This window comes from Adiantum capillus-veneris, chromosome 3 (genome assembly GCF_014529385.1).
Source record: "Adiantum capillus-veneris isolate H3 chromosome 3, ASM1452938v2, whole genome shotgun sequence".
Lineage (NCBI taxonomy): Eukaryota > Viridiplantae > Streptophyta > Polypodiopsida > Polypodiales > Pteridaceae > Adiantum > Adiantum capillus-veneris.
Window position 1 is genome coordinate 6,479,134 of NC_140933.1, and position 26,812 is coordinate 6,505,945.

The 26,812-nt window shown below is 42.5% G+C and overlaps 1 pseudogene; it reads left to right on the plus strand.

Annotated features, from left to right (window-relative positions):
* The first annotated feature begins 466 nt into the window (after positions 1–466).
* LOC147460459 (uncharacterized) lies at positions 467–2,547 on the plus strand (annotated as a pseudogene).
* The last annotated feature ends 24,265 nt before the right edge of the window (positions 2,548–26,812 follow it).

Consider the following 26,812-nt stretch of genomic DNA (forward strand, 5'->3'; position numbering starts at 1 on the left):
ATTAGACATTTCCTTTATATAGATCTAGGAAAAGGTGATTTCAAATTATCATAATGGTAACAAAAACTAGTTGATTGAAAAAAATGGCATAACTTTCATAGAACTCATCCAAAAAATTTAGACCTTTTTGTGGAGCTTTGGTGATGTGGCACCCTTAAAAGACCCAAAAATGAGCTCAAAATTTTGTGTTCTTGGCTTAAGCCTTGAGCCACTAACCTTTTTCTTAAGCTAATTGCATTATAGTTGACGTGGTTGCCAATCTTCATTAATTAATTTTTTCTTTGTTTATTGCATTAATAATTACTTGTGCTAGCTGCTAGCATTTGTCTTGTAATTGCTCTACACAATTAACCCTGCTAAGAGTGCACTGGACCTGTCTCATTTGTCCTATGTTGATGCCATCAGAGGTTATGCAAAAAGGTTTGACAATCCGCTCTTTCGGCCAAACTTACACTCTGACCAAGGTATGGGCTTTATGCCTTCTTTTGTGCTTAACAATGAGTGGAAGGTGAATACCTCCACTGGTATTCAATTCCCTACTGTTCCTAGACCTCTGGAAGCTGATAAATATGTTCCTCCCTCTTCCCCCACAAATGCCCCTTCTCCTGTTGAATTTGCCACTGTTTAATACCAGACTTCTCCAATAAATCAAGTTGAAACTCTCTAAGTGAAGATGAGGAATGTGTCACCATTAGCAAAAGAGAGTTGGACTCTTAGCATAATCAGCTGGTTGGTAATGTGGTGATAGGTCTATGCCATGGTCCCATACCTTGTGTCGAAGTGCTCAAAAGATGGGTTGCTGTCAACTGGGAAAATAGAAAGGTCTTTCCCCTTCAGATACAATATTTACCCAATAACTATTATCTGTTTTTTTTTTTAGGATGCTAACTTCGCTTTGCAAGTCATTGCTGAAGGACATTGGCTTATTCGTAATACTCCCATTTCCTTTTAAATGGTTTAAAGGATTTAACCCCAAAGGGGATGAGCCTACTAAAGCTCCTCTGTGGGTGGACTTCCCAGATTTTCCAGTTGAGTTCTATCCCTGGTTAAGAAAAATTGGGGCTTATGTGGGCAAGGTCCTTGGACAAAAAGCCAGAGGGGGAATAAACCCCAAGTGGGATCCTCAACTTCTCATTGAAGTTGACCTATGCAAAGCTCCTAAGTTGAATGATCCTATCAAAGATTGTGAAGGCAACCTTCTTTATGAATAGAGAGTGCTATATAGAAATTTTCCTAACTCTTGCTTTCACTGCTTATAAAATACTGTCTTGCCCTTGTTCAAGCCAAAGTGCAAAGTCAATCAGCTAAGAAGCACAAACCCAGTCCTCAAAATTCCTTTCAACCTATGAATAAGAGAAATAATAATAGAATGCAAAGGAGAAGAGGGGTTAATTCTGCTAACTCTAACTACTTTGATATACTTGTGGAAGTTGTTTTTGATCCTTGTTCTGCCCAAGAATTCTCTAACTCTAATGGGGAAGGTAAACCTGCACAGGAGGTAAAAAGGTGAAGCCAGTTCACTAAGAAGGCCCCACCCTCCCAAATGCCTCCTGTCAGCTCTAATGACAATGCAAGGCGACTCTCAGATTCTGATAGTGAACCTAAGAAATTTATCCAAAGCATTCAGTTAATCAATAAGGAAGCTTCAATGGAAATGTTACAATTTGCTAAAGAGTTGGATGCCAAGGACACTCTAACAAATATTTCCTTGGCAAACTCCCCAACTCCTTCAGTGGACATTGTCATGACTCAAGCTGAGGAAGAGTCTCTTCCTCATATGCAGGTAATCAAAAGCAAGAGAAAAGTGGAGAAGTCAAATGATCCCAATAGGGCTTCTGTCTCTATGGTCAAACCTAACAGAAGAAAAAAGAAACAATTTCCTAATCTTTTTGGTTTTTCCTTCGAATGTAAAGGGTTATCAGACCCTCCAAGAGCTATGGTTATCATAAAATGGATGCAAGATCTTTCACTGCATCCTGATTATATTTGTCTGTAGGAGGTCAAGCTTAAAGGTAAAGAATCGGAGTACAACTTGAACAAAATTGGCTCTGGTTTTCAATGGTATGCCACTAATCATACTGCAGGCAGAGGAGGAGCTGTTATAGGTCTATCTTGCAAATGGTCTAACCTGGTTTCAAGAGTGCAATACTCGAATAAAGGATTTTGGGTGGCCATCACCTTGAAAGATCCTATTAACTATACACTAGTCAATGTTTATGCTCCTAACTCTGTTACAGAAAGAGCTCAATGATGGCAATAATTATACACTCTCTCAAAGAATGTGATATTGAAAGGTGACTTTAACATGGTGGAGAAAATTGATGACAGATCTAGGTCTTTAAGACAGGCAATCTTTGGTAATAATGAAAAAGTTCACTAGACTGATCTAGTTGACTCCTTGAATTTATTAGATGTAAAGGAAGATGTTGGATTCACGTGGAACAACAAACAGATTGGTGAATGCTTCAAGTCAACCAGACTAGACATAATATACATGTCTGCAAATGTTTTACATGATCACTGGTTAGTACAGTGCAAGTCATCTAATGCTTCCATTCTTTTATTTGATCACAAGCCTGTCTTGTTTGAGTTAATGAGAGCTGGAAACAATTTTAAATCTGACTGGCCTTACCTTGACCACTCTCTGTTTGACATACACTTCATTAAAAAAAAGGTGCAAGACATTATGAAGGAGTCCTTTGCTCTTTACCCCTCTCCAGCCAAGGCTTGGGAGGTTGTTGTAAAGGAAATACAGAGGGTTTTGACCAAGTAAAAAAAAGTAGCTAAGGACATTAGGGCTCATAGAAGGATGATGATCTCAAAGGAAATTCTTCAACTTGAAGAATCTCTCTCCAATGTTGATCCTCCCCCTCCTAGGCTTCTGGAACTTAGAGTGTCTCTCAAGCAGGAAGAGCTCCTGATGCTAGCAGTGCCCTTTCTTTCACTAGAGAATTTTGGGTAGGAAAAATTGGCAGGCCCTCTAAAAGCATGTTTAATCTTTTGAAAAAGAAAAAATCTAAGGATTTCATACCTTTGCTGAGAAATAAGGATGGGACTCTTACCATGTCTGATAAGGACAATGTCTCTGTAGTCCATGATTTCTTTGCTAATATTTTCTCTGGTCCTCCTAAGAGAGATATAACTATATGAAAGGCTAGGGCTGTTATAGACCAGTCCAGAAGGACGTCTATTTCTCCCCATCAAGCACACTTCTTGGACCAACCTATCTCTCTTGAGGAAATCAAAGAGAAACTAGCAACCTCAAGACTAGAAACCCCCTGGCATTGATGGTTTACCTAATGAATTCTACATTCAATATAAGGAATTTGTTGCAACTTATCTGATCCAAGTGTGGAAAGAAGTTGTTAGATTGGAAGCTCTTCCTGCTTGTGTTAACACTGGAGTAGTTAAACTCATCCATAAAAAAGGAGGTAGGGAGGATCTCAACAATTAGAGACACATTACCTGTCTGACTTCTATATATAAAGTGTTTGCCATGTCCTTAGCTAGGAGACTCAGTCCTCTCATGACCAGTTTCATATTACAAGAGCAAAAGGGTTTTATCAAGGGCAGATTCATTTTAGATGCTATCATCACCCTCTGGGAGGGTATGGAACATGCTATGGAAAATGAGCAGGACTTCTTCTTCTTCTTCAAAGTTGATTTTGACAAGGCCTATGATAGAATGGAGTGGGAATTTATCATGTAGTCATTATTTGATATCCGTCTAAGCAAAAGATTTATTAAATTTGTTCATGTGCTGTTTGGAAATGCTTTTGCCAAAATTTCAATAAATGGGGAGCTAACAGAAGTCATAAGATTGATGAGATCTATAAGGCAGGGTTGCCCTCTTGCACCACTTCTATTTGCCATAACTTCAGATGCTTTGGGTTGGCTTGTTAAGAGAAGGATGCATGAAGGGAAATTGAAGGGTATCAAAATTGTTGGTTCCTCAAATGATCTCTGTTTGCAAATGTTTGCAGATGACACTAATGCCCTTACTAATGCAGATTCTAAATCAACTGATGTTTTCATGGAGTGCCTGAACACATTTTGTCAGTTGCCAGTGGATCCCAAATTAATCATCAAAAAATTGGTTTCAAAGCTTCCAATGAGTTTATTCCCTCTTCTATCAATGAAACTGGCTGTAAAGTGATACCAAATGGTCAGATTTCATATTGTTGGGGATACCTATGGGATTCAAAGTAACCATGGAACAAAGGTGGGAATGGATTATGGAAAAATTTAGAAGGAAGATCTTTATGTGGCATGCTTTTCAACCTTCTCTTACTTCCAGAACCTTTGTCCTGAACCACTTTTTGCTTCCATCATTGATTTGTTTCATGTCTGGTTGGAAGCCTACCAGTTCCCCGCTAAAACATGTAATATCTTTGGCTAGAAGATTTCTTTGGGGAGGAACAAAGGACAATAATAAAATTCCCAAGGTAGCTTGGAGTACTTGCTGCCTTCACAAAACTGAGACAAAACTAGAGGAGGTTTAGGTGTATTGGATGTGAACAATATGGCAGGCAAATGGATAGTTATTAAAACTATAGACATGGAACTGAACTGCAAATGGGGTCTCAAGTGGAGCTTAAAACAATGGATATATAGATTTAAATGCCTAGCTTTGCCATTCCAATAAAGCACAGCTTCCTAGCATGGTTGGTTTTGCATCAGGGCATCTAGATTGGTTAGAGAGCTCTTTAAGCTAGAATTGGGGATGGGAAATGTCAGAGATGAAATTCCCCAGAAGATCTTCAACACATCTTTGTTAGTTGTCCTGCCAATTCCTCCAAACTTCTGGCTCTAGGCTTGGGGTGCAAAGAGGTCCATCCACTTCAATTCTCAACTCATGAGTTATTGATAGGAGACTGTATTAGAATGGATATTCCACTATGGAATTTGTGGAGAATGTCTTGCCTGTGGACCTGCTGGACCCAGAGAATAAAGACTATATTTAAGAAGAAGATGGAGAACTATTCCACTGAGTTTGTCTATCAATTAAATAAAAAGTTTGCCTCTTGTCTTGGTCAAACGAATATGGGAAATGGCCCTCTATATCTCATCCAAAGAGAGCACAGATGGCAGATTTGGAGGGAACTTATGCTGAGGTCCTACTCAAGAGAAAGATTGTTTATGGCTTTTGCCTGTCTTGATTTGTTGTAGATTGTTGAAGGGATGCCTCTCTCCCTACATGCTGTGAGGCACTGTTGTAGCTCCTTTTCTTTTTAATATATTTCCTATTCTCTCAAAAAGAAAAAATTAACCCTGCTAATTGCACTTGCTTTATTTTGATGCGTGTGTGTGTGTGTGTCTGTGTGTGTGTGTGTGTGTGTGTGTGTGTATGATTGCTGCCTGCTTTGAGTGGTGGGAGCCACCTCCTACATAAGGGTCAAGTTGAAACAAATTTCTTTTTGGATTCATATTAAGCAGAGGCAGGCTACACGTGCCTGATCACTTTTCTTGGTGTGGGTCGTCAATGAATGCCCTTACCCATTTACAAGCTCCAGCACAAGTGGTTTGGTATCTGTGGCTTCCAACCTCACAAAGTGCCAATCCACTTCAAACCACTCCACAATCGGCTCTGCTTATTCCACAACCAAGCTGAACCCAATCTGCCACTGCTCAAGCCTGCTGCTTGAGCCATCCCATTCACAATTGCCTCGCTCCCCAGCCCAACCACCTTTTGTAGCACCATGTTGCCTGAATACATCATGAGTCCATGCCACACTCATTTCACGAGCATGCTCAGTGCAAGACTCCTCGTGCAATAAGACGCCTCATAGGTAGCAGCTTGGACCACGCTTGCCATCAAGCAAGGCCATTAAAGCTCACATAATCGACGTCTACTCACCATCTCTGTTCTGATCAGAGAATACTTCGCAGCAACAAAATTCATCAATTATTTGTCGAATTGGACCTTGTTCCCACAATGCCGAGAGTTTTCTCTTGAACGCGCTTACCACGAGGGAAAAGGGTGTCTGAAGCTCCAAGTTTTTTTCCTCCATGCTTTTATTTGAAGCCTTTTCCCACGGCACTACGATCCCACTTTGGACGACATTGTAAGCCCATTTTGGAAAACAAGCCACACCTTCCACCTTCTGGTAATATCTGACAAGCTAGTGATTTTATAAGTAAAATCTTGAACTTCAAATTTGTGAAGAGGTGCTTCACAAAAGGTGAAGGGTGACTTCACAAAATATTTTCTTTTTTAAGAATCCCGCTTGAGATGAGATTATTTGCATTGTAATTCGGGGACTAGACACTTCCCTTTCACAGATTGAAAGCGGTAAGACCTTCTTCTCACACACAAAGGGGTGCACCGCGGGGAAAGGAGACCTCGACAAATTTGACGGCACGGGTTTTGACACATGGCAAGTGAAATTAAAGGGATATATAATGAAGAAGCAATCGTGAAGAGTGGTAAAACCTTTAGGGCAAGGGGAGACCATAAAGACTAGAGCATCCACATCAAAATTTAAAAGCAAAGATGAGCAAGCACTTGAGATAGTTCTCACCGTAGTAGAGGATAATTTTGTGCACTACTTGGATGAAGCAGCCACTGCACACAATGCTTGGCAAACACTGGAGCATATGTTTGGCGCTAAAGCAAAACACCCTAAAATTTCACTCAAAATGTAATTGCATGGTCTAATGATGAAGGAAGGAGAAGATATCTCTAGCCTCATCAATAGGCTAAAGAGTATTTGCACACAACTTGTTTACATAGAAGCACTAGTTGATGAAGAAGACAAAATAGCGGTTCTACTTAAAGCACTTCCTAAAGAATAGAATCAAATGTCACTGTGCTTAAAAAAAGGGAACCTATACCAAGCTTTGAAAGTGTCATTAATTCACTACAAGAGGAAGGAAAGAAAAGACATTGAAAGAACCTCTAATGGGGCATTTGCAGTCACAAGTAGCAAAAGAAGCAATGTCAACACTGCAAAAGAAATAATCATTTGTCCAAAGATTGCTACAAAATCAACCTATGCAACATATGTGGAAATAACACACACTCATCAAAGTTCTATTTTTACAAAGACAAAGATGCAAGCACAATAGTAGAAGCAACTTTAAAGACAAAGATCGATGCAGAAAACCCAACAACAAAGGTAAAGTCAATATGGCATCTGAAAATTTTGATGACGACAAAGATGGTGAGGCCAACACTTGCTACGTCGATGACATACTTTGAAGCACCAACATTCTGTAGCCAAAACTTTGATGGAATACACTCGTCAAGGAGAGGCATGTACATCTATTTCGTCAAATTATCTAGGATAGATTTTGATTTCCTACCCCTATTGTTCAAATTCTCTAGGGGAGGACAATTCTTATTTTTTGAGCGCTCCTTATGACACACACAAGGAGGTTTGTTGGAGTGTGTGACATACTTCACAGCTCATATGGAACCTCTCCCTTATGCATGCCTAGACTTCTTCCAGAAAATATCCACATATTATTATGTGTGTCTCATGGGTGTTTTTCTACATATGTTCTAATTGTGTATGAAGGCAAGAGCTAAGTCAAAACAACCCCAAAAGGAAGCATACAGGTTCTCCACTTGATTTCCTCTTTTTGGGCTAATAATTGAACTCTTCCATACCTCATCCGTGAAGTAAGCATGTAGCTCTAACCCAAGCCTATACAACAAGCAGCTTTGTAGTCATTTTAAAATATATGTCAATAATCAATCTCTGCTAAGCTATTTTTCTCCATGAATGGATCATTTCAATTTTTGCCATAACTCTACAACATCAAGGTCTCATTGAACCAAAATTTGGCCCAAAAAAAAAATTTCTAGCAATTAGTTGGGGAAAAATGCAATTTTTTCCTCACCTCCTGCTTCTTGCAAATTTTCCCAATTCCCAAGTGTTTTTCCTTCACACTCACCAAATTTCACAATGTTTGGGTAACTGGTTGAGTTTAACTCCAATTTTAGCAATTTTTTGAATCCAAAAGCTGGGATTTGACCTCACACTCACACTATGGGATTTGACTTCACACTCACACTATGAAGGTCACGGCTATACTCATCAGCAGCAGTGAAGATCTTCCCATGTACTTTAAGTAGCGAGGGACTTTTAGGTCTTCCCTCTATGATCTCAAAAGGTGCTTTTCCTGTAGTAGTATGGGCAGTATTATTGTATGCATACTCTACAAGGGGCAAGTACTTCTCCCATTGTGATTTTTGATCTACTTCTGTAACATAATTCTTTAGTAGATCGAGTATCGTAAGATTGGCTATCTCACTTTGGCCATCCGTTTGTACCTAGTTTTTCAAAGAGACCTTTCCAGAAATTACTAGTCATTCTAGGATCTCTATCTGACACAATGGATGTTGGTAATCCATGGTGTTTGAAAATCTGAGATATGAAGATAGTTACCATTATGTGTGCCTTAATAGTCTTTTTGACAGGAATAAAGTGTGCTTGCTTGCTAAACTTGTCGACTATTGTCCATATTCCCGTATTCCCATGGATAGACTTGCGTAATCCAAAAATAAAATCCATGGATATACTCTCCCATGGTGAATTAGGGATTGGCAATGGCTGGAGTAATCCAGGTTTCTTCCTTCTATCATACTTAATCTTTTGGATACCACACATTTTGAAACATACTCTTGTATGTCCACTTTCATGGTAGGCCGATAGAAGTATGTCTCTACTCCTCAAAGAGTAGGTTGAATGCCTCTATACCCCGCATAGGGAGGAGCATGGGATTCATACATGACTTTCTCACGAAGGGAATGGGTAACACATAGCCTATTGCCATGGAGAAGATAACCATCCTGCAAGGTGAATGGTTCCTCTTTCTTCCCCAAAGCAAGGACTGACATTACATCTTTGAAGTCAAGGTCAATAGCATATTCATCTATCATGGAAAGATCATTGTGAGTTGCTATAGACACCGCATTGACTTTTGGTCGTCATGAAAGTGCAGTTCATGAAGGATTGCAAGCGAGCCCTTCAATTTTTGACCATCCTCTGAAGGAGGCTTGTCTAACCTGTTCAGAGTGCCCAAGGTCCCTTCTATTCATGAGGAGATAGGAGGTTGATAGGATAACAACCTGAAAAGGAGGCAATTTTCCCCTAAAAAAAGGCTAGATGTCTAATAACTATGGTTGCTATACCCAAGCTATGCATGGATTCTTAGTATTTGTGAAGGCTTACAATACATGGATCTTTGTGCTTCTATCCAAGCATGCACACACTGAAGGGGATCGGGGAGCACCACAAACGGAGAGTGAGAGAGAGAGAAGGAGACACACACACGATGTGGGTGGGGAGACTCAAAGAGTGGCAGCTCCCCCTATACAGTATACTCACTATAAGTATAGGGTAACAGTGGGCGGGCGCCCATGACCTGAGCGACCGATCAAGGCACATAGGCCTTAACCCCAACAACCTCCCACTTAAAGGCCAATGTGCCTTTAAGCAAGATCTAGTAGTGTACAACTAATAGAAGGTGAGATATTCTGTCAACCTATGCCCACTGACTCTCGATGAGCTAGTGCATCCGGCTCTACTGATAGACAAACATCCCGCTGCGGAAGCCACATAGAGCTAGCTCCAAGCTCTGCAAAGAGTCTACAAGAGCTCATGCACTCCTGCAAGTATCGGTCCAATACCTGCAAACCTCCCCTATGCTCTATGCCGAGATCAGTCATCGAACAACTAATCAACCCTGCTGCAAATGCTCCCACTGTAGCTGCTATGTCGGGCCTCGAGATCAGCATCTCGTACATGAGGACTCCGAACGTTGATGCAACCCTGACAACCTCTGCCACCTCCAACTCAGAACTCAACTCATGGAAATCCTGTCCCCTATCATAGAGACCATAGCACTCTGACTCCTCTGGAGTGACTCCTCGTGCCCACCACATATCACATGTGTACTAAGAGTATCCATCTGTCCTGAATCTGCATCAAGCTCTGGCATAAGCATATCAAGAAATGACTCCACAATAGTCGACATCTCAGCATCCATGTGAGTCATCTCTGTCATCACCTCTGATGAATCTGCATCAAGCTCTGGCATAAGCATATCAAGAAATGACTCCACAATAGCCGACATCTCAGCATCCATGTGAGTCATCTCTGTCATCACCTCTGATGACTCATCCTGTTGTGACTCACTAGAGTTGGCCCGCTCTACCTGTGCATCCGTAGACGCAACGTGCACAACAAGGTCACTCCTCTGCACTCCATGTAAAGCATCCTGCAACCCACAAGCAAAAGAGACTCGCCTGCTCTCTCGCTCTCTACCTGGTTGCGTGATCACAGAGACAGCACAGTCTCTCGCATGATCCACATGCAATGGGTAACCTGTACCACTCCTGGCACCTCTTGCAATCACTAGCGAACCCAAATGCATCACAAAATCTCGCTCTCGTAGCGAAATCTGACATCCACAATCTCTAAGCTGACCAATCGAGATCAAACTCACTGTCAAATCTGGTACATAGCGCACATGTCGTAACAAGTAAGATGCACCACTCGGTAATGACAGTCTCACATCTCCTGCACCTGCTATCGCATGCACCGATCCATCGGTCAAACGTACACTGCCAAGCATCCCGCTAGAATAGCTACAAAACCATTCACGATGCGACGTGACATGAAACATAGCATCTGCGTCTAGCAACCACTGCAAAGGGAGTGCACTATCCACATGTATAGCATCTTGTGCATAGGTCGAGATAAAAGTGACATCCCCGTCACTAGTATACTCCGACACTACATCTGCCTCAACTGTCAAAGCAACTGAGTCCATGGCATCACTACATACATCTCTGAGACTGCCATGTCTCCTACGATGTCGCATACGACGAAAACAACGCCGTCTAACGTGTCTAGAATGACCACAATACCAACATGTCACCTGTCGGCGTGCTCGTGAATGTACATGTCTCACACGAGTCCGTGATGACTCAGATCTATCTGACATATCATGTAATCTGCGCCAAAGTGCTCTCGAAGTAGTCTCATACATAACAAGAGCATATACAGATTCCACAAGGTGCAAAGAGAGTGTAGATAGTGCCATCTCCTCTAGCTCCTGCCACTGATCGTCAGACATGTTTGAAGGTCTACCTACATCACCACTCAATGGTCAATGCAACCCTCGCTGTCTCAATGCATCAAGCATACACTCTCTCCATGCCGCAAAGTCTGACCCATCAAACATGCGCATCTGTGAGAGGTCACAATCTGATCGATCACCTGTCTCTGCCATGAGCACAAGTAGCAAGCTAGATAGCAAAACCACCTCACCAACAACACCTGGAAACTGTCTACAAATATGGCCAGAAACACAATGTAAAACCTGTGAGACACACTCCAAAATAGAGCTCCCGCAATGTCAATACAAGCCTCGCATGCTCTAGTATCACACTGCAATCTGTGAGCTAATCACCAAGCCCACTCTATGCGGTATCGATGCATACATACGCACAAATCTCCCACCTGCAGAGAACACCGCACGCAAATGCTGAGTGCAACCTGCAATCTCTACCTAGATCGCATAAATGATATGCATAAAACTCCTGGGAAAATTTCGCCAGAGTTTCGACGCACAATGGCTATCAACACAAAATAACCATTGTCCTGCAAGCTCAATACAATGAGCAATCGATACGCATCAAACTACACTCAATATACATGCATAAGCTCTGCAAAACTATGGCAAACAATGCTCGAGATCACAAGACTCTCCCACCCAAGAGCAAACCACTGTCTCAAGCAAAGAAAGATACACAACTCCTCACTCTTGCGAGAGTGGATACAAAAAACACAAAACTGTGTCCAAACTGACAAAACCTGTCAAAGTGAGAATAAACACTCGATCACAAACTATGGCGAGAATTTGGGAAAAATTCGACAGAATTTCCCCTGAAAACTGAGCAAAAAACTCAAGTACAATCTCTACCATAAACCATAACACTACTCAATACCAATGAGTAGAAATGCTAAAATGGCTCCACATTTTCACATACAATGGCAATCCGCACTCAACGTACATCAACGGAGTGACCGTGCATAAGCAAGCGCCAAAAGATTTGCAATCCGGAAACTTATTCAATGCGAAAACAATGCTCTCAGGAGAGCTCACCGGCACTTGAAAGTGCTCGCCAAAATGCATGTATAATGGGCATCAACCATGCGCCATAACCATATGCAAACCATCCGCAAAGACCATGAATCCAAGCACAAAATCACTGCCAAAGTATCCTATGAAAACCAGTGAAAGAAGCTCCACCTGTGTGCTCCAAAAAACCGCGTCTCTCAAGAGACCGCTTCGGTGGTGTGTAAACGCCTCCGTACTTCGTTGCCCAAGTCTACCAAAAAACCCTCAAACCACAAGCTTAACACAAGCTGCAATTGCATCTTCAGCTCAGAATTTATGCACTCAACTTCAAGCATCTCCCGTGCTTCCAAAAGTGCATCAAACTCGCACACAATGCGACAACAAAAAATGTGGAATTTCTGTAACAGTCAGTCTGAGCTGAATATCAGCAAAACGGTGAGGAATTTGCAAAAAGTTTCTTCTGCAAAGTTGTAGACCACGTCGAAATGGATGGGCACGACAGACAAAATTCTCAGATCTGCATTCTACAGGGAGAAAAACGAATCTGAAAACTGTGCTGCTGCGCACACAGTTTTAGGCCAGCACCTTCACTTACACACAATCTTCCACACTCCTTTTTGAGCTTCCACAAGAGCATACATCACTCTCAACTGAGCTCACAAGCTCCCATTGCATTCTCACAGCAAGTCTTCTGCTTTCTTAATCTCTCTACCGTCGAGAGCGAGCGAGCTATCGCCTCGAAGTTCTCAAAGCGGTCGTGCTCTCCGCTATCACCATAGCTCTGATACCAATTGAAGGGGATCGGGGAGCACCACAGACGGAGAGTGAGAGAGAGAGAAGGAGACACACACACGATGTGGGTGGGGAGACTCAAAGAGTGGCAGCTCCCCCTATACAGTATACTCACTATAAGTATATGGTAACAGTGGGCGGGCGCCCATGACCTGGGCGACCGGTCAAGGCACATAGGCCTTAACCCCAACACACACACCCTCACACATTTTGATTTTTGATACATACATTACTATCAGACAACTGAATTTTCCAAGTTTCACTAAATGTGGTTTTCAGAAGCTTTTTTCAAAAGAAACCCAGCAGGCATTCTCTACATAAATGCACAACCCATTCTCTACATAAATGCGCAACAAGCTGCTGCCAATCCTGTTTTCATCTTAATACTCAGTTTATACTCAGTTTTCAATGAACGCAGTGTCTATGCTCAAACTCATCAAAGGCAAAAACTCAACAAAGGCAAAAATGGCATCTCACAGGCGCATGAGATTTTTCTCAAAACCATCCCGCGTCGACGCGGCATACTTTCAAGCAAAATCATAGGGAGGTTTTTTGAGAAATGATACTGACCGTTTGGGACGCATTTCAGGTGGCGTGTAGGGTCGATGCTGAGCAGCAGTGTGTGTCGATGTCGAGTCGCGACAGGTGTGGCTCGCATTGACGAGTATAACAGCAACCAGGAACCGGGCACCTCTCTCTCTCTCTCTCTCTCTCTCTCTCTCTCTCTCTCTCTCTCTCTCTCTCTCTCTCTCTGTGTGTGTGTGTGTGTGTGTGTGTGTGTGTGTGTGTGTGTGTGTGTGTGTGTGTGTGTGTGTGTGTGTGTGTGTGCGCGCGCTACTCTGTCAGAGTTAAAAATTTTCAAACTACTCCCCAAAATATCTCCCACAAGAAGAGAGAGAAGAAGAAACCAAAAACCGGGCACGTCTCCCTCTCTCTCTCTCTCTCTACGCTACTCTGTTTGAGCCGTAAGAGTTAACATCTCCCACAAGAAGAGAGAAAATATCTTAAAGATCGAGCCAATGAGGAGAGTTGAACTCAATAACTATTATGCGCTACTCTGTCTGAGCCGTAAGAGTTAATATCTCCCACAAGAAGAGAGGGAAAATATCTTAAAGATCGAGCCAATGAGGAGAGTTGAACTTAATACCTGTTATTCAAGGGAGAGAGAGAGAGAGAGAGAGAGAGATACCTTAATTAATTTACATTTAAAAAATCCCAAGAGATCTTAAAGATCTAGCCGACTAGGAGAGTTGAACTCAATACCTGTTATTCAAGGGGGGGGGGGGGGAGAGAGAGAGAGAGAGAGAGAGAGAGAGAGAGAGAGAGAGAGAAACCTTAATTACTTTACATTTAAAAAATCCCAAGAGATCTTAAAGATCTAACCGACTAGGAGAGTTGAACTCAATACCTGTTATTCAGGGCGGGGGGGGAAGGGAAAGAGAGAGAGAGAGAGAGAGAGAGAGAGAGAGAGAGAGATAGATTGATTTATCGTCCACAGAGGTCAGATATGACCTATGGGACCAAAGCAAAAACAATACATTGATACCTTTCGAGCAAAGGTATGTGATACATATCAGTTAAGGTCTGAGGGACCATCGATAAGGTAAAAGAAGATGGAGAAGGAAAACATAACTAGAACTAAAACTAAGGAGGGTTAAGGGGTGGAGGTGTCGGTTCGGGAGTCTGAAACTCTTGAATGACCGCTTTACCATCTCGGTAGACCGCCCATTTACCTTGTTTGCAGGCTTCATGTATCTTCTTGAGCGCATTTGCTTTGAGTTTCAGTTGGTTGGTAGTCAATTCCTCTGCTATCTAGAACTTGGTTCCCTTGAGGAGGCGGGCGCAATAGCTTCATCCGCTCCTCCTTTGTCTTGAAGGTGATGACACAATGCTCAACTGGCACGCGTCTATTTGTGTCGTTGATCCAAGAGACTGTGTTGGGCTCGATGGTGATTGATTGGAGAATGTCGTTGAGCTTGGCGATCGCATCCTCTAGTGTGTCCTCATCAATGCACCACGGTGATGGAAGTCCCCCAATTTTCACTTTGAGACTGAGAGCTTCTCGTAGTTTGCGTTCTTGAAAGGCCGCCTGTATTTCGGTGTTGATCTTCTTTGTGATTTCATGCATTACCTCGTGGACTTTCTCTTGAGCAATTGTGACCTCGACGAGAGAGGCTTCAACCTTGCGTGCCTTTGCGAGAATGGTTTGACTCCCTGCTTCTTGAAGCTCTCGAGCTTGTGTATCCGTTATTTGAGAGTTGCGTTCTCCTCTATGTGGACTTGGACCTAAGCCTCGAGGGCAAAGATTCTTGATTCTTGGCGGGCGGAGGGATCCTTCCAGGGCACGACAGCCGCAACAAGGAAACTCCGTGGGCGAGATGCCGGCGTGCCAAAGGTGGACATATCATCTGCAAGTTGTGTGGCTGAGGCTCATTGAGGTTGGGTTGAGACCTTGGACATTATGGCACTCTCTGTGGGATAGTCGGACTTTTGACTATGGGACCGTCCCCAGTGAGACATACAAACTTGACCATGGGGCTCGCTCCGAGTCTCTCAAGTAAGAGAAACGCTGAGCATGGTTAGCGGTATGACGAGTAGATACAACAGGTCAGTGACGGGCAGATTCAGCAGGTCAGGCGCGCGCGCAGGTGCCGCAGGTCGAGAGGCCTCAGATTCAGTAGGTCATGCGCAACTGCCGCAGGTCGATAGGCCGTAGATTCTGCAGGTCGGCAGGCCAATGTCGCAGCTTCTACCTCTATCCTTATGTGCTTGGCAATGGGAGGCAAAGCTATAGCTTAACCCCTCGAGCCAGACGCTACCGTGCAGCCTGGTGGGGAGTTCGTAACGTTGACAGAGGAGGCTAGGGCAAGCTTTGTAACGCACAAAAAGAGAGAGAGAGAGAGAGAGAGAGAGAGAGATTAATTACTTTACGTTTAAAAAATCCCAAGATTTTAAAGATCTAGCTGACAAGGAGAGTTGAATTCAATAGCTGTTATTTAGGAGAGAGAGAGAGAGAGAGAGAGAACTATCCCAAGAGATCTTCAAGATCTAGCCGATAGAGAAGACCTTAATTACTTTACTTTAAAAAAATTTCCCTATCGATTTGCTCCTGCACGTGCTGTTAGGTTGCCCTTTTCAAGAATAGTCCTTGTTCATTAAAAAGATTTGCTCTCGTTTTTTGTGTCGCAGCTTTCTCTGCAAGAAACAAGTCTGAGGAAATCAGTCGTCATATCACCATCTTCGGCCCTTCCCGGGGACAGAAATTAGTTCTTTCTTTGACAGTCAATATCAAACCATCACAGTACAATCCTTGAAAGATCATTTTGAAATGGGAGACTCTGATTTCTCTCTACGGCCATTGACATTGCTTGGTGAACAAATTAAGCTTGAACATGATTGCAATCAAGCAAACGAGTTGATCTACACGCTAGACCACGAGCTGTCACACTTCTACAAGATTCAAGTTGATAGTCATCAAGCTTCTCCTTCCGTAGGTTCAAAGTTGTCACCAATCATTGTTGATGACAAAAATATACATGCAAGCCATTCAAGTATAAAGTGTGCTTGCTGTCATTCGTGCACTTCCATTGCAGACTAATCTAAATGTTGCATTGTCATCTGTACAAAAGGTTGAGAGTGCTTTGGAAATGCAAACATTATATGATGGCTACATTGCTTATGAACTCCCTCCACAAAAACAATTGTTAGCCATGTATGGAATGGAGCAGAGATATGATGGGCATGCTTGGACAGAATATGTAACATATAGTAGTGTTTTTTTCAAGGGGATTGTTCACTTTAGTCATTGTAGTGGCCATTTGCGATGTCCAAATGTGGAATGTCCTTATTTTCAACATAGAAAGACATACAGTGAGTCTCAATGGCGAGGGAGACTATCGCGTGCTCCTAGTAAGGGTATTTTGGATGCAGATAATGGAAAATTAGTTTGTGTTCATTGTCGTCAAATGCCTGAGTGCATTGGAACTTGTCCGACGGTAATTTATTATTCCATTCCTGTTGAAAAGACAAGCATGTCTAGATGTGCTATACACCTTGGTTTTCATAAACATCATGTTGTTGCTGAAGGGAAGAGCAAAAGTGCAGACCAAGCAATCTCAGATGCTCTGTTTCATAGAGCGGCCTTTGAGCCCATGAAAACTACAAAACAGCTAGAAAGAGCTACTGTTGAAAAATTATTATGGATAAGCTTATCTCGCAAACATGTGATGTTGATACTCCAATGGGTGATCAAGAGTTCTCTAGCTTTCTCTATGTTGTCACTCCTTTGTTGGATAAGCGTCGAATACAAAGGAGCTTGGAATCCACTAAAAGAGCAAAGGACATTACATCTGTTGGCCTTGAGTCCACCTTGAGTCTAAAAGCAAAGTCAAGGTATCCTTTTATTCATAGTGTTCTCTTTCTAGGACAGGTCGGACTGGGGCAACAACCACATGTAGTTAAGATGTCTACTATGGGGCCAGGAAGTGGTGCTGACCTTGTGAACCGCATGCACCCGGGAGGAAACTTACAAGACATGTGATTGCACTTTGATCATGTGCATCGTGTGGAGGGTTGGCCTACAATGTCAGCACATGTTTATGACCCATACGTTATAGAACTGTTGACTTTGGCAATTTCTGAGTTCACTATGGAGAACAAACACGCTCAAATAGAGTTTTGGAACATGCTCAATAAAGTTGTGGTTGATAAAGGTTATGATAAACTTGAATTTAGAGGTGGCAGATGAGGCCAATGCAAATTGGATTGCAGTACACACTGTTTACTTTGGTGGAGCTAAGAAAAGGATGCCGGACAAGGAGAGATCTTGTGTTTTTCATTGGGAACAAAGCATGATTAGGCACACTATGAAGTAAGTGTATACGTCCATCTTTTCAAGAAGAGCATAAACTATTGTGTCGAAAATGGCTGCATGCTACATCTGAACACTTGGCAAAAGTATGTATGGAGGAGGTTGAAGGAGTACGAGCGGAAGTGCGACGCGAGAGAGAGTGCGAGAAGAAGAGCACGACGATATGGTGAACTCGCTCTACTGTAATGTGTAGAGCATAGTGAGTTCTTATTAGGTTTTTACAAAAGAATATGTGTACATACCTGGCGGCCCGCCCACTTACCTGGGCGACCACATTGGGCTTTATACCCCAACAACCTCCCACTTAAAGTCCAATGTGGTACTTTAAGTGTGAGAGAAGCTACTATACAAGCTAATATACAAGAAATGTAGAGAAGTGATGTACTACCCTACACCTAACTGCTTGCGAAAATGCGCAAAGCTCTCTGAGGGAAGTCCTTTTGTAAGTAGATCAGCAGGATTTTCTGTGGTGTGAACTTTGACAAGCTGAAGTTGCTTATCCTCGAGCATTTCCCTGATGAAATGATACTTCACATCCACATGCTTTGTCTTTGAGTGATAAACTGGATTGCGAGCCAATTGTATAGCACTTTGACTATCACAATATAACACATGCATCTCTTCTTTGATTCCCAAATCTATTACTAGTCGATTAAGCCAAATTGATTCTTTGCATGCCTCTGATGCTGCAACATATTCAGCCTCTGTAGTAGACTGAGTAACACAATCTTGTAATCTAGAACGCCATGATACTGCTCCACCAGCCAATGTAAAGACATACCCTGACGTAGACCTTCGGTTGTCTAAGTCACCTGCATAATCTGAGTCTGTAAAACCCTTTACACTTAGCTCCTGACTCCCATAGCATATACGCATACTCTTTGTAGCTTTCAGGTATCTCAATATTCCTTTCACTGCCTCCCAATGTTTCTTGCCTGGGTTTGACATGTATCGACTTACTACTCCCACTGCAAATGCAATGTCTGGGCGAGTAGAAATCATTGCATACATCAAACTACCCACTGCAGATGCATATGGAATCTTATCCATTTCAGCCTGTTCTTCCTCAGACATAGGACAATCTTGTTTGCTAAGTTTCACATATGGTGGCAATGGAACACTCAGTGCCTTTCCCTTCTCCATATTGAAACGTTGCAAAACCTTGTCAATATACTCTGTTTGAGATAACCAAATCAACTTCTTTGATCTGTCTCTCTCAATGCGCATACAAGTATATGACTTGCCTCACCCATGTCTTTCATGTCAAACGATTTTGCCATCTTTGACTTCAAAGCTGAAATTTCTTCCAAGTGCTTTCCAACAATCAACATGTCATCCACATACAAAATAAGGATCAACCAACTACCATCCTTAGCCTTCTTTGTATATAGACAGTGATCGAACTCACTACGTTTGTAGCCTTGAGAAAGCATAAACTTGTGGAATTTATGGTACCATGCCCTCGGTGATTGTTTTAAGCCATAAAGACTCTTTAACAACTGGCATACCCAATCTTCCTTGCCTTTCTCAACAAACCCTTCTGGCTGCTGCATGTAAATTTCCACATCTAAATCACCATGCAAGAACGTTGTCTTGACATCCATTTGGTGCAACACCAAATCTAATATGGCAACCAATGCAAGAAAGCATGTCAATGTAGTCATCTTGACCACCGGAGAGAAGACTTCATCAAAGTCAATGCCTTGTTCTTGCTTAAAGCCCTTGGCAACAAGCCTTGCTTTGTACTTTGGCTGACTATCATGAGCGGTGATCTTATACCTGTAAACCCATTTACAAGGTAGAGCCTTTTTGCCCCGTGGTAATTTAACTAGCTTCCATGTCTGGTTTTTATGCAGAGCTGTCATCTCTGACTGCATGGCCAATTGCCAATTCCCGGAGTCCTTCATTTGCACTGCTTCCTTGTAACATGAAGGCTCATTGCAATCAGTCAACATGACATAGTTCATAGATGGAACAAACCTATCAGGAGGTCACGTGACACGTCCAGATCTACGCAGAATAGGTGGCTCAGGCTCAGCCTGTGGTTCCACTCTATCCTGCCCTTGCTCCTCTTGAGCCCTGACATTTTGTCTTGCACGTGCAGGTCCATCTTCTTGGAAGACAACTCTTCTAATCTCCTCAACCCTCTCTGGTTTAGAATGATATTTGGATTCATTAAAGTGAACATTATTGCTGCGGACAACCTTTTTGGATCCGGGATCCCAAAGTCTGTACCCCATCTCACCAGAATTACCATAGCCTAGAAAGATGCACTTTCTACTCTTTGGCTCAAGTTTGTTCCTAAATTCCTTTGGAACGTGAGTATATGCCTCACAGCCAAAGACTCTGAGATGCTTGTATGAGGCCATTTTGCCTGACCATACCATCTCTGGCACTGAATCCTTCTGCAAAACCTTGCTAGGAGATCTATTTACAAGATGAACAGCTGTTGATACAGCTTCAGCCCAAAACTCATTTGGAAGCTGTGCATTAGACAACATACTTCTGACCTTCTCTTGTATGGTCCTATTCATCCTCTCAGCAACACCATTTTGAGGAGGATTGTAAGGAGCAGTAAGTTCACGTTTTATACCTTTTGACTCACAAAAGTCCTCAAAGGCTTTTGAAACATACTCTCCACCATTGTCAATGCATAAGCATTTAAGCTTCTTGCCACTCTGATTCTCCACAAGTGTCACAAACGTTTTGAAAACACTAAACGCTTCATCCTTGTGCTTGAGAAAGTAAACCCATACTTTCCTCGAGTAATCATCTATAAATGTCATAAAGTAAGAAGCTCCCCCTAGAGATAGGTTAGGCATAGGTCCACAAAAATCACTATGAACAAGTGCCAACTGTGTATCTCTTCTACTGCTTCTATGCTTATGTGGCTGCTGTGTTTGCTTACCATACAGACAATGTTCACAGAATTCAAAATCATTAAATGAAAAGCCAGGCAAATAACCAGAACGAGACAAGATTTCCATTCCCTTCTTGGACATATGTCCTAACCTGCTATGCCACAAAGAAACATTCGGCTGCTCGGTTACATTGATTACATTTTTAGAGACATTTGATACATAAATCATGTAAAGTCCTCCAGACTTTACTCCATGTGCTACTGTCATAGAACCCTTGGATATCTTCCACATGTTCTGTCCAAAAGTGGTGACGTAGCCAGCATCATCAAGTAAACCTGTGCTGATCAAGCTCTTTGTAATTGCGGGAACATGCCTCACATTCTTCAGTGTGAAAGAAGAGCCATTCTGAAACTTCAATTGAACATCTCCAACACCTAAGATCTCACATGTCTGCCCATTGCCTAGCCGAACATGATCTTTAGTGGTCACATAAGAAGTAAACCACTCCTTGTTTGGAGACACATGAAGTGATGCCCCTGAGTCTATAATCCAGTCACTCAGTGCATTTCCATCAGATGCTGTAAGAAGAGCTGAGTCCATTGTATTCTTCAAGAAGTAGATGTCTCCTGACACTAGACTGTCATCCTCTGCAACAGTGTTTGTCACATTTATTTCTTGAATCTTCACTGAGGACTTGTTCTTCTCACCATGGTCTTCAGCTTTCTCTTTGCCTTTTTTTGCTTTCCATTCTTTGCAGTCTCTTTTCATGTGACCCTTCTTGCCACAATGGTAGCATTCTATGTCACTCTTGCCTTTAGCACTACGGGACTTGCTACGAGACTGATTCCTCTTTCCACCTTTGTACTTTTCTTTGGTCCTTCCCCTGACAACTAAGGCTATTCCTTTGCCTTTGTCCATTGTCTTTCTATTGGTTTCTTCAGTAAGCAGACTTCCTTCTACACCTGCTATGTTCAAACCATCTGGAGGTGCAGAATTACTAAAAGCTATGCGAAAAGTGTCCCAACTTTCCGGCAATGTGATCAAGAGGAACATAGCTCTAACAGGTTCATCAAACTTGAAACCTTGAGCTGACAACTGACTGTAGATTGTGTTGAATTCATTCAGATGATTGGACATAGGTGTCCCTTCTTTCATCTTCAAGTCAACAAGCTTCTTAAGCCAGTATACCTGTGAAGCTGCACTCTGCTTCTCATAAAGATCACTCAGCTTTAACCATGCTTGATAAGCCGACATCTCGTCTGCTACATTGAAGTAAACGCTTTCTGCCAAAGTCAGCATAATGGTAGAAAGTGCCAATTCATCCATTTTGCTCCATTCATCTTCGTCCATATCTTCTGGTTTTATCCCCTTGAGCTTTATAGGTTTTATCTGCTTCTTTTGTACCAACACATGCCAAATCTGCTTCTTCCACAATGGGAAATTGGTTCCATCCAGCTTCTTGATATTGTAAAGAGCAGTGTCCTGTGATCTAGCCATAGCTACGCTTCACAGTAGTTTACTTTCCTGGGGAAAATTCGGCAAAGTTTCCCCTGTAAACTGACCTCTGAACCAATATCAACCTGTCAAATGAACCAAGAAAGCTTCAGATTCTGCATAAATTTCGGCAGAGTCTCCTTTGTAAAATGGCTATGGTGTACTCAAAAACAGACCAAAAAACAGCTCAAAAAAACACTGTCTCTCTGAAACTATAAGCTGTGGGTAAACCTGTCCTGCACCTGTATTGTCTCTGACTGTTCTATCACTATCTTGTAAGCATAGACTGCGACAATGCCGCAACAGCAGTAAAGAAAAGATGCAATCCCAACTGTCTAACTCACAGTCAATACATCCTAGCAGCCTATCTAAGGGTGCTCGAGGGATCGCTCCAAGACCTGTATCACCGAAAGGATCTCAACATTCGAGAATCCCCCAGCTCAATAAACCCTCACTCGACCCTCAACAAAGGCTGCAGTAAATCTGACAGTACATAGACTTCCCACAAAGTCATACATCCACAAATTTCCCACTGTATGCTGTAACCGCTGCGGCGGTTGTTTGCTGCGTGACTCACAACCAACAAACCCTCAACAGACATACATCATCTCTGACAATACATCCCATGTGGAAGTACCTGTAATGTCAGGATGAAATCTGGAATATCAAGCAGCAAACACAAGCTACCTGATGAACTAGTGGATGTCGCCTACAGTCTGTGTGTAGATACGCCCGTGTCGTATGTGACGCCTCCAAGAACTGTGGCAGAGTTGGATCTGCACCCGTCGAGACCACGTAGTCGAAAATGACCTGCGCCGAACTTTGTCGAAGCCGAACGGTGGCCGAGATGGCCTCATAATGAAATTCTTAGAACACCGAGCCCTACCGGTTCTCCCACAAGATTTGGGGCCATGTCTTTGCCTGTCGAATTTCACTCCAATCTGAGCTGGTGACTCTAGCCTCCTGCAGTGCTGCCCCGAGCCTCGATCTGAGCTCTGATACCAGTTGAAGGAGTGCGAGCGGAAGTGCGACGCGAGAGAGAGTGCGAGAAGAAGAGCACGACGATATGGTGAACTCGCTCTACTGTAATGTGTAGAGCATAGTGAGTTCTTATTAGGTTTTAACAAAAGAATATGTGTACATACCTGGCGGCCCGCCCACTTACCTGGGCGACCACATTGGGCTTTATACCCCAACACAGATTTGTCTTTGGTAGTTTTACAAAGTGTACGTTACAATGCTTACTTGAAGGGTGTACATACGTCTCTAGGAACATGGAAAATCTTGCTGCAAGATTTATGAGCAATCAATCTGGCAGTGGCTTTGGTAGAAAACTAGTAGATGCAACATCATCGACAGTCCTTGAAATGAAAATTTGAAGCCTGGAGATGAATAGAGATTCAATAAGGGAAAAGAGTGTGCGCAAAACTAGACCTATCTTTATTGACCCTAATGAAAATCTCGAGGAGGATAGCCATTGACCTAAGTTTGTTACAATTACCACACCAATCAATTGTCGAGCACAAAACAAATCGGTCAATTTTGCGACATCAAAGAGGGGCCAGAGAAAAAGCTATCAAGAACAATTTGGGCAATTCGGCAAACAGAGCATGGCAGGAAAATGACATGTTTCGGTGTTTTGCTTGGTGAGACAGCACGTTGTGGTAGATTTATAAATGAGACTTCAAGCAACATTAAAAGTGGAGTTCCAGCACCGTGTTTTTGGGGAAGGAGGAAATATCCTGCTGCAAGCCCTAAACCAAGAGGGGTTGTTGAGGGATTTGTCTAGTTTTGCAACAGTAACAATAACCATGCTTGGAATATTGATGACATGATTATTGGACCTCCTGGACCTGCCCCTGGAACGTGGACTGTGGATGAGGGAACTTTCCTTTTGCCTTCGGAGGTTGAGATGCTTCAAAGGAATGGATTTGTTTTGCAAGGTGGTAATGCATGCACATCTATGGGAAACCACCCTTCAAGGCAGAATGGGCCGCAGCCTAGTTCTTTTCGTGCAAAGTTTAGAGATGGAAAACAAGTGAGATGGAAGTCAAAACTAACCAAGGAGTTCCATGACCGGATTGAATTGGGAAGAAGCATGCAAGCAAAGTTGGTGCGGGAAGTAATATTGGTGCTAAATGCATTGCATGTTTTCCACATTAGCACTGATGGTTCAGCTCAAAAGGGTATGACTTATGCGGAGACCATTGTAGACTTTCCTCGATGTACTTGTGTGGACTTCCTAAAAAGAGACAGCCAACGCCTCACGTGTGTGCCATGCAAACACATGTATTTTGTGTTCTTTCGTGTCCCCGCCTTAGACTCTATAGCTCATGAGTTTATGCATCAGGCCGCACTAACAAAAGTAGAGCTATTCCAGGGGTTAGGAGGGGCTAGAGTTTCAACATAGTATTGTTCCCTTGAGAATCTGGTTGGTTCAATCCATGATGAGTTGATATTTATTCCATTTTGCATATAGTGCTTGTTTCACTTAAAGAAATAACAAAACCTTCAGCCTGGGGGAGTTTTTTGCCACCAAGGTTGACTTCACTGCTAGCTTGAAAAAGATAGCTGCATTTTGTCATCGAATATATAGCTTGAGTAAATATGAATTTATTTTCGAGTTTTTGAGAGCTTTCGCTCGGAAAGATGCATTGCTCGGTTTTTCTTGCTCGGAGAATGGTTTGCTCCATAGCCATGTCCTTGCTCACCGCACTTAACACTTATGGTCCTTGCGAAAAGCTTCAACCTCTTCATGAGAGAGTTTATTTTTACCTTTGTAAACTCCCTTCTCCTTGGACCTATTGTTGTTCTTGTAGGAAGTGCCTTGGGAAGAATTTTGGGCATTGGCTTTTCCCTTTGCATCATTTTTATCTTTGTTTTCCATGGGTTTGACATTCTGTCTAGCCCCTTGTTGGAAATTGATGCAGGAAGTAACCATGGTGTGGTGGATTACTTCGGTGATAGAACTAGGCCGTTGGGAGTTGACGTACTCGGCTATTTCTTCAGGTAATCCCCCACACAATTGTTGCTTTTTCTCGTCAAAGTCTATCTTTTGGAAGATAGTAGCCTTGAGATGTAAATCCCAAAACTTGTCCACACATTTGTGAATAGACTCATGTGAGAGAAGCTTCAAATTGCACCATTCCATGAGTACTTTGTCCTTTGCATCGCTTGCAAGTAATTGCTTCATGATGGAAACTCATAGAGTTTTCCATGTCTTTGGGGCTTCACCATTTCCATGAAGGCTAGCCCACCATTGACGAGCTGATTTGTGGAAGTGCATAGCTACATGGCGTAGCTTGGAGGACTCCATGAAGCCCTCATCTCCAAAGGCCGCATCAAATTGTTGGATGAAGGCCAACACTTTGTCGGTGGCACCAAAGGTGTCATCATAGGTGAGAAAAGAGGTACTCTTTCCTCCCTCTTTGAACTTCTTGAGCTTTTGTAATCTTCGCCATGCAGGGTATGATTTGCGATGTCCTCCCCTCATGTATTCTTTATGAGAATAGCCATAGCTTTCGTTGGGAGAGGAGGAAGGTGAAGAAGAAGGAGAAGAGGGTGACCTCTTTCTTGACCTTTTCTTCCTTTGTTTCGTGTCTTTCCTTTCGGAGTGACGAAGACAAGGACTGTGTGTTGACCGTTTCCTCATGGGAGGAGTTGGCGATCGTCTAGACCGCCGTCTTCATGGAGCCACATCTTCAGAGGAACTTAGGGATTCATTACTTTCTTGTTCTTTGGATTTCTCCTCTCGTATGGGAGAGAGTATTCTTTTGGGGGTCTCATCAAGAGGCCTCCTAAGCTCTCTCTCCTCTTGGAGAGGAAGGGAAATCCCATAAGCACGAAGTTGTTGAGTAACTTCGGCTTGCAAAGTAGGGTTGTCCATAGCTTGATGCAACCTAATAACAAGATAATTGATAAACATGGGGGCATCATCATTAGCACCTTCATGTGCAAAATCAAAGTTATCAATGTTCATTCTACTCTCTTGGTTATTGTCAACCATGCTAATTATACTTATGTGTTTACTTAGTGTATTCTTTAGCAACTCAAAACCTTAGTTGCTACTCCTCTTAGCCTTTGAAAATAAGCACTTCAGTATCTACATCCATGGATCGAATTGGTTAATTATAGAGAGTAGTGGGGTGGGTCTAATATAGCAGAATTTCCGAGGGATAGCTCCTTTCGGATAATGGTAAAGCCATAGGCAAGTCTAAAAAGACCCCATTATTAAGACCAAAGCTCCAGAGGTGTGCACCATATACCACATAGTGGGCTCAACAAAATCGATAATAGATCCCAATCCCACTTACCCTAATTTAATTAACAAAATAAACCATTAATAGGCTACTTAAAGACCTCTCTTCTTAAGCAAGAAAATAAAAACCAAATGCTCTGATACCAATGTAATGGAAATGGCCTATGAACTTTGGGAATAGCGGAATCAAAAGAATTAGAGTGAGAATTTTTGTGAGATTACTTTGAGAACATATAGGGTGAACTTAATTGATGGTAGCAACATGAACATAATACTTAATTAACTTGGCATGAATAACACTTTTGCAAGAGAGAGAGAGTATTAGAGAACATGACAATAGTTGAGGACCGGATTTACTTGGAGCCGGTCCCCCCTCCAAAACGCGTTTGTATTATAGATTCTCCCATCAAGAGAAACTTGTTACAATACAATATTTGTGTT